This window comes from Micropterus salmoides, unplaced genomic scaffold (assembly GCF_014851395.1).
Source record: "Micropterus salmoides isolate LMB-PRFRI ecotype aquatic unplaced genomic scaffold, ASM1485139v1 Ms_hic_scaffold_1177, whole genome shotgun sequence".
NCBI classification, from domain to species: Eukaryota; Metazoa; Chordata; class Actinopteri; order Centrarchiformes; family Centrarchidae; genus Micropterus; species Micropterus salmoides.
Window position 1 is genome coordinate 1 of NW_024040238.1, and position 8,413 is coordinate 8,413.

The 8,413-nt window shown below is 39.2% G+C and overlaps 1 long non-coding RNA gene across 1 annotated transcript; it reads right to left on the bottom strand.

The window, feature by feature from the left end:
• Positions 1-521: 521 nt before the first annotated feature.
• Positions 522-3,026, bottom strand: LOC119898488. The gene is made up of 3 exons (XR_005443550.1): positions 2,958-3,026; positions 2,180-2,221; positions 522-655 (listed from the first exon to the last, which is right to left on the bottom strand). It is a non-coding gene; the product is annotated as an uncharacterized LOC119898488 (long non-coding RNA).
• Positions 3,027-8,413: the final 5,387 nt, after the last annotated feature.

The window sequence follows — 8,413 nt, forward strand, 5'->3', positions numbered from 1 at the left end:
ACCGCTCATCGCCGCTTCCTGCAAAACGCTGTCACACGGCCAGCAAACTCACTTCCTCCTTTAGAAGACGCAGCGGACGTTGTGTGACATCAGTTTTCACTGATTCCCCAAAAGCCGAGGAGAAACTCTGCAGACTGGTGCACGAGGCCCCTCTGTGTGTCACTGTGGGGTCACTGCATTTACTGAGACCATAACATATAGTTATAGAACATCTTCAGTGTTGATGCACGTTCGATCTGGTTTCACACGGTTCCATAAGGTTTTGGCTGATATTATCTTTATGATCTGATTTTAACTTTCATGCAAAGCTCATTTTATTAGTGGATTTCGATAAAAACGGTGAAATGGTTTTACAGCTCTGTGATCACACTGATGAGCTTTGTTTTAGGCTCTAACGGGTCCATTGCTGCTGAGCAGGTCGAGCACGGTGGTGCAAAAAACTAAAATCAGGAGCTAAAAGAATTTTGGATTTTCATTTCAAAATCACTCAGAATTAAGAAAAGGTGCGCGTACTGACCGGAGACCTGGATGATGCCGTGTCGAGCCACATCATAATACGGGTGAGAAAGGTCAGGACTGAAGGTGCTGGCCGGAGGAAGCGATGGACCGTCGGTGACACACCTCTGATCGTCCTCCTCTTCCTCTTTCTGCAGTTCTGCAAAAGGATTTCAAACATGTCAACAATTATTTGGAGTTTTAGACCCGAGACTGAGGAGCAGGTGCTTTTTACAGTTACGTCTAAGTGTCCAACACATGCAGGGAAGGCCGCTCTGAAACAAACTGAATAAACCTTCTGATTATTTAAAAGGAGGATCATCAGCTCGATCGCAGCTTCCCGCTCTGCACCACCTACGTCCTAAATGATTTGCTTATCTGCCCTGTGCCTAAAATTACCGAGCCTGAGGACTGGGAAACTCCCGCCGCCATCTGTTCGAGCTGTGGATGTTTATCCTGCAGCTCTCGGGGAAGTTTTCTCTAAACACGGAGCCGGTCTGATAGCAGAGAGGAAATGAGTCGACCTGACAAAAGGCTCAGTTTAGTTCAGAGGCAGGAGAGGGAAACTCTGGTGAAATAGGACAAACTCGAAACCAAGAGACTTTAAAAACAGTTCAGAGGCAGAGAGCGACTTCAGGAGCTTAAAAATGTCTGATTGGATTATTTTGACTGATAATTCAAACATTCAAATGTCTCAGTGTCAGAGTATAGAACAGATACCCTGACATGTCGGGATTTATTGTAGGGCCGACCCTCCTCTAAAAAAAAAAAAATACAAATCCATTCCATTCACACGTGTACAACTGGAAATGTTGCTTCTCTTTGGGGTGACGGTTCAAAAACATCAGAACACAGACGGTCTACAAACTGTAAACACTCCCAGTTCACTTTCATGATCCTGCAGTTTGTGGAGCTGCAACAATTAATCAATTAGCTGCCAACTATTAAAAAATGACCTATTATTCTGATAACTGATTCATCGGTTTGAGCAGTTTTAAAGAAAGAAAAGGCAAATTTCTGATTCCAGCTTAAATGTGAATATTTCCTGGTGGCTTGCTCCTCTGAGACAGTAAACTGAATTTAGGACGTCATCTTGGACTTTGGGAATCGACGTTTTTCACCATTTTATAGACCAAACAACTGATTGATTAATTGAGAACAAAGGCGGCAGATAAATAGTTAGTTTCTACGTGTCATCGACCCTCAGTGACGTTAGAAGCTTTAAACTCAATTTTAAATTGTTTTCTACTTGTTAAAATAAAATGCGCTTCCAGTTCTTCAGCTTTAAGTTCCTAAGTTTAATTCTTCCTCAGTATTACCCAAATATCCACCTCACACACTACAGAAGATGTTTAGCTTTAAAAGGTCAAACACAAAATCTCCATAAGTTTTCCTAAAATACAGGAAACAACAAGACGACGACATCGAGAATATAAACAAAGTTCGTTTACAGGATACAACAGAAACGGTGTGTTTCAACAATTAGCCAATACGCCTTTACTGAATAAAATGATATAATGTGAATACTCTCTGGTCGCGAGTGACAGTTTTCTGTTTTCTGTTGTTGGGATTTACTGAAAATAATGTTTTCTGTCGCTCCTCTCGGTCGCGTCTCTTAACAACATTTTATGTGGTTAAATAAAAGGTAAGTTAAAGTATGAATGAATGTGTTCATCTCAGTTACCGATTTCTGCCATCTGCTCCAGATCTGATGTTGAGGTCATTTCTGATGAGGGAAGGGCAAAAAAACAAATCAGTCACCTGCTGGTTTATTATAATCTGATATAACATAAATAGGTTTATACAAGGAAACTGCTTCTGATGGTGCTTACAGCAGTGAAGAATTCACATCCTTTACTACCAAGTAAAAGTACTAATACCACACTGTAAAAATACTGTTACAAGTAAAAGTACTGCACTGAAAATTTTACTTGAGAAAAAGTATGTGAGTACATTCAGGAAAAAGGTATTTAAAGTATTAAAAGCACTTGAAGCAGAAAGTAAAATGTCCCCTGAGACTGTTGCACTATTACATTCATCACGCCTTGATGTAAAAGCAGGATTTTACTGCTGCATTTGGTCGATGCTGAACTATTCTGTTAATTAATTGATGATTATTTTCTCCAGTGATCCGTTGTAAAAATTACCCAGAGCCCAAAGTAACTGAAGCAGTCAGATAAATATAGTAAAAAGTACCTCTAATCTGTAGGCTGCAGTGATGTTACTGAACAACAAACAGCAGATAAAGAGAGTAGAATGAAGCAGTTCAACGGGTTTAACAGCAGCCAGGTAGCAGCTAACAGGTAAAACACACCTGAGCTGAACCTTTAATCAACCGGATATTAAACCTGCGCTTCTCAGCGACACGCGACCTTAAATACTATATATTTAAATATCTCCTGACGTGTCCTCTGATGTTTCCTGAGGTGTGTGAGGACACGTGAAGCCGTGAAGTGACTCACCTGTACGGGTAGCAACTAACATCGGAACATCCAGCAGCAGGTAGAGAACTGATCCAAACTTCCTCAAACTACGCGCGACGGCGGGCCGACTGCGCATGCTCAGCTCAAACTCCCCCCTCAGGAAGCTCTGACTTTGTGTCAGGAGGTCACTGTTGGCTGGGATTGTTTATTAAATAATGTTTTTTTTCATTATGGATTAATCTACAGATCATTTTCTCCATTAATCGATTGCAAAAACTATGAAAACAGTTGTAAATTTAAATGCAATTAAATACATTGAATATAATAATAATGTAAAAGGAACATGATGCATTTTGTATAAAATAAGCCTTCTGGCAGTATGTAGGGGAGAGCGGGGTAACATGACCCTGTGGTCCCTCCCTTGTTTCTGGTTATCCACAGATAAAATTGGTCATGTGACCACATATTTTTGAAGAGTCATCCATTTTACTCCCCTGTGATGGAGAGAGGACTGTAGAATAAGTGATTTATTTTATGTTCAAGGAGTCATGATTCTTGTGTCTAAACAATAACAGACAAGTTTGAAATAATCTCACCTGTGTGTTTGTGCTTTAGGAAGTTACAGACTTTAAATTTGGAGTGGCCTTTTATCGTGGCCAGCCTGAGGCCTTTTATCGTGGCCAGCCTGAGGCCTTTCATCGTGGCCAGCCTGAGGCCTTTTTATCGTGGCCAGCCGGAGGCCTTTTATCGTGGCCAGCCTGAGGCCTTTTATCGTGGCCAGCCTGCCTTTTATTGTGGCCAGCCGGAGGCCTTTTATTGTGGCCAGCCTGAGGCCTTTTATCGTGGCCAGCCTGAGGCACACATGTGCAAACCCCATGCTGTCTGATCAGCATTTTGATATGCCACACCTGTGAAGTGGATGGATTATCTGGGCAAAGGAGAAGAGCTCACTGACACAGATTTGTGAACAGTATTTGAGAGAAATAGGCCTTTTATGTACAGAGAGAAAATCTCAGATCTTTGAGTTCAGCTCATGATGAATGGGGGCAAAAACAAAAGCGCTGCCTCTAACAATTTTTCTATAATTGTTCAGTGTAGATGAGAATCTACCGTTGGGCTCTGCGGTGCTGGAAAACAGTATTTTTATTTTCTGTTTCACAATGACGTGTTCTGTCAACTAATTACATCACAACAGTAATAGTGTGAATCCTCTGCTGTCTCTTGCAACGTTTAACTTTGTACTGTTGGAGTTGATAGATGCTGTAGAGAGAGTGAGCATTTTCAATCATTGTCATCAACACCTTAGTCATTGTTTACATCAGACAGTACACAGTTGCATTGTAACATGTTCACTATCTTGTTTGTAACTAATGACACAAGGACTTGCAGTTTCTGTTTTGCAGATGTTAAGGATGATTTGAGAAAAGCACCAAAGAGACCGAACCCTTCTTCCACCCCTGCTGACGAGGCAGACGGCCTGTTGTGACCACAGATATTAATCATTTCTGCTCTGACTGAAGCTGTTTTGATGAATGTTTGCTGTCGTTTCTTCTTCAGCTTCCTGGAATCCGTTTTGTTGTGTCTGTTCTTTGTGTCTCAGTCCAGTTGTGTTGTTATTCTGGCTGCGTCTCACCTGCAGTGACTCGGTTTAAGCTGCAGCTGTCAGAGACTGAGTGGCAGCTCTGTGAAGCGTACAGCTCACCTGAAAATCCTCAATATGAGGCGGCAGCAGCAGCAGCAGGGCTGATGCTTCATGGTGGCTTTAAGATGGAAAAATGTGAATTTTCTAATAAACCAAGGCGCCTCTGCTCCTGTGCATCTTCAGATCAGAGAAGGAACATGAGGGAATCTGGAAGGAAAATGTTTTTTCTATGACAATTTATCATTTATATTATTTTACACATCTACTTCAACATTCATATGACAGAATAATAATGGCTACATACATTTCAGAGTATTATTGTCTGTTTACAATGTAAATGTTTACTGTAAATGTTTGTGTCTTTTTAGGTGTGTTTTGTATTTTTCTACACATATACCTTATTTCTTCAATCTTACGTGTATATATAACAACATATGTTATCGCCATAGGTCGTGCTGATATTAAAACTTTGATACATTAAAAAAAAACAAAAAATAAATAGCAAAACCAAAACTAACAATAATGTATAAACAGCTGTATGGGAGGCCTGCCATCATTTCAATGTGCAGCATCTTTTCATGCTGCACATTGTATCTCACAGTTTCACTCCTGCTGTGTAACATCTGCTTATTCATGATGATGCGTTTCCTCATTTATATGTTAAATGTGGAACAATACTTTTGCATAATCTTTATCCCAATATTAACTGCTCCAACTCCAGCTCTAAAGTCCGGAAAGATTCATTTACATTCCAGTCAGAAAACAACAGAAGCCATCAGCCAATGAGGTGTTGGATTTACTTTACAGTCAGCAGGAGAGATCACAGAAAGAAAATGCAAAGTCTCTTTTTCTTGTAAGTTGTGTCTCAGATAAGCTAATTGCATTTATCAGTGTTTCCTATCAGATTCCTTCTCATCAGACGTGATCAGACATGCTGTAAAGTTGTGAAAGCCTGACATCTGCTGGACTGGAGTCAAACACTGCAGCAGCTCTGCAGCTGATTCACTCCAGATTTCTGTTGCAGGAAATGAGGTTTAATATTATGCAGGAGTGCTGTAGTCAAGACCAAGACCATCAAAAAGTGGTCTTAAGACTGGTCTCGAGCACTACAGCACTACTATGCACTACTGTCAGGTGTTTTCAAATCAAAAGAATCCCACACACTGTTACTTTATTTATTTTTTCATTTTATTACTAACCCATTTTTACCTGAAAAAGGTCCAAGAGCTGAAACACTGAGGACAAACGACCGACAGCGTCTTACTGCACATGATTACTTCCCAGCACTTGTTTTAAGTTGTGTGTTTAAATCTGGCTTTATAATTTCATTTATATTCATCTCCTTAGCCTTTATTTTCTCTGCGTGAGTCTGCACTCTGAGCTACAGGCTAGCTGACACATTTAAGTAAATATATACAATTTAAATAAAAAACAATTAGAGACTTTGTATTTTATGACCATATCTGATCAACTAAATATGTTATATATTCTATCCTATACCAACATTTGTACCTAACATCTCTTTCTGACACGTGGTGTGACTGTCAGAAAGACAATGGGATTTTTGAAGGACAAAATTGGATTTTAATTTTAATCCTGTCAAACTGAAATCTGAAGAGTCTCCTGTGTCTTCCGGAGACTGATGGCTCCTGCTGAGGTTAAAAAAGAGATCCTGGAGGGAAGGATTTACTCACAAGCAAATTTATATGCAAAGCTGGCACAAACTCTGCGGCGAGAAATTTAAGAGAAAGAGTTTTTGTCTTTTGCCCCGAAGCTTCTGGCGTTACAGAGATGACCGAACAAAGAGGGGATCAGAATAAAGACATCAATAACACTGGAATCAGAGAAAAGTCAAACACTAAAATGTCACACTCCGTTAATAAAGGAGGCAATTAAGAAGCAATTAAGCTTTCTTCAAAGCTGATCAGGATGTAACTGGATTTGTTAAGCTTTGGCAGGCTGCTGCAGCTTCTTCTGCTTCCTTTTGTCTGTTATCTAACATCCTCCATTACTTTATAATATCACTTGTAATATAACAAGCAGTGCTAATTTTTAGCATTTTAGGGTCTTTCTAATGTTATCTTTGGACATCAAACACTGTTTTTGGAGTGCCTCAGGGTACGACTCTGGCTCACTGCTATTTGACATTAACATATATGCAGCCACTGATTCAATGATCAGCAGGTTTGGATCCTTCATAATATTTCACGTGTTTTCAGGTCCTAATAAAATGTAGACTGCAAATACCAATAATTATTATTGTTGATTAAACTGACAATCATTCTGTTTTCTATTATTTGTATAAAATGTTAGAATACAGTGAAAAATGTTCCCAGAGCTCAAGGTGACATTTTTAAATGTGTTGATTGAAATTTTTTGTCCAACAAACAGTCCAAAGTAAAGATCAGTCAATAGTAATATAAAACAGAGAAAATCAGCAAATTATCTGACTGAAGAAGCTTAAAACTGAGAATGTTTGACATTTTTGCTGTAAATCACTCAATATGATTAGAAGCAGAAATGTAAGGCTGTGCATTGATTGTTAGGCAATATGTTTGAAAAATGAAATTTCATATACTTGTTATTAAGATTAAGGACATTATGTTTGCATTTACATATTAAGAAGGACAATGTTTAATGTTTTTTAATAAAAACAATATTAATTTAAATTTATATCCTTGTGTTTTCTCTGTCCCACGCGTGTTTCCATGCGCAACTTCCCTTCTTCTTCTTCTCTTCCATCCAGAGCTCTGAGGTCGGCTGGGATCAGGTCTGCTTTCTGTCCCCAGAGTCAAACTAAACCTGAAGAAGCAGCGTTCAGTTTTTATGCTCCGTATACCTGGAACAAACTCCCAGAAAACTGCAGGTCTGCTGAAACTGCCTTTTCGTTTTACTTGCCTTTAATTAAATCAAATGCACGGCTGTGGATTAATGTTGTACACTGCACTGTGACTTTTACTTTTTATATCTTAATGTGTCTTGTCAATCTCCCTGTGCTGCTTTTAAGTTTTATGTAAAGCATTTTGAATTGCCTTGTTGTTGAAATGTGCTATACAAATAAACTTACCTTGCCTTACAAAATATAGCACCTGGTATCGATAGAACGCACACGTGAGGTGTAACGGTATCTTTTAAAATGACATTCATCTAAAAAGTGTTTCAGTTACAGCTGAAGCTGATGGGAATGAGTTATTACAATTCATCCTGAGGGGAATATAAACGACTTTCACTGCAACCCATTCAATAATTGTTGACAGATCCTAATGATGGTGCTGGAGGAAAAGTCAAGGGATCACCAGAGTCATTAGGGTTAATCTACAGGGGAAAATCAATGTGTGTACAACATCTTGTGGTAATCCATCCACTAGTTGTTAAGGTATTCTAGTCTGGCTATAAAAAGAAACACCATTATTTAGCAGTGTTTTTAAATCTTGATTTGAACACTTTAGGAAAATGAATGTATTATTTGTTGCTGGTAATCTAAAGGATTCAACAGATTAGTCCACATTCAGCGTTTATCAGCCCACAATAGCAACACAACTCCCTCCTATAGCTCACTGTATGTGTTCCTGATGATAAACACCGCACACAAAAGGGTTTCAGTCCATGAATGAAAACATAGCTTCAAATCTGCTCTTATCTGCAAACACACAAACACACTCACCACCAATATATGACTGTAAGCAGTGGAGGGAAAAAATACTAAAGAAAGAGGGGTTTGATATGGTATTCTATGATTATGCAAATTGAGAGAGTACACAGGGACTATGTGACCCAAATATGGAGAATAATGATTCGCTTAATCACAGGCAGCAGATATTTGACACGTCCACATGCTGTATGACTGGGAATA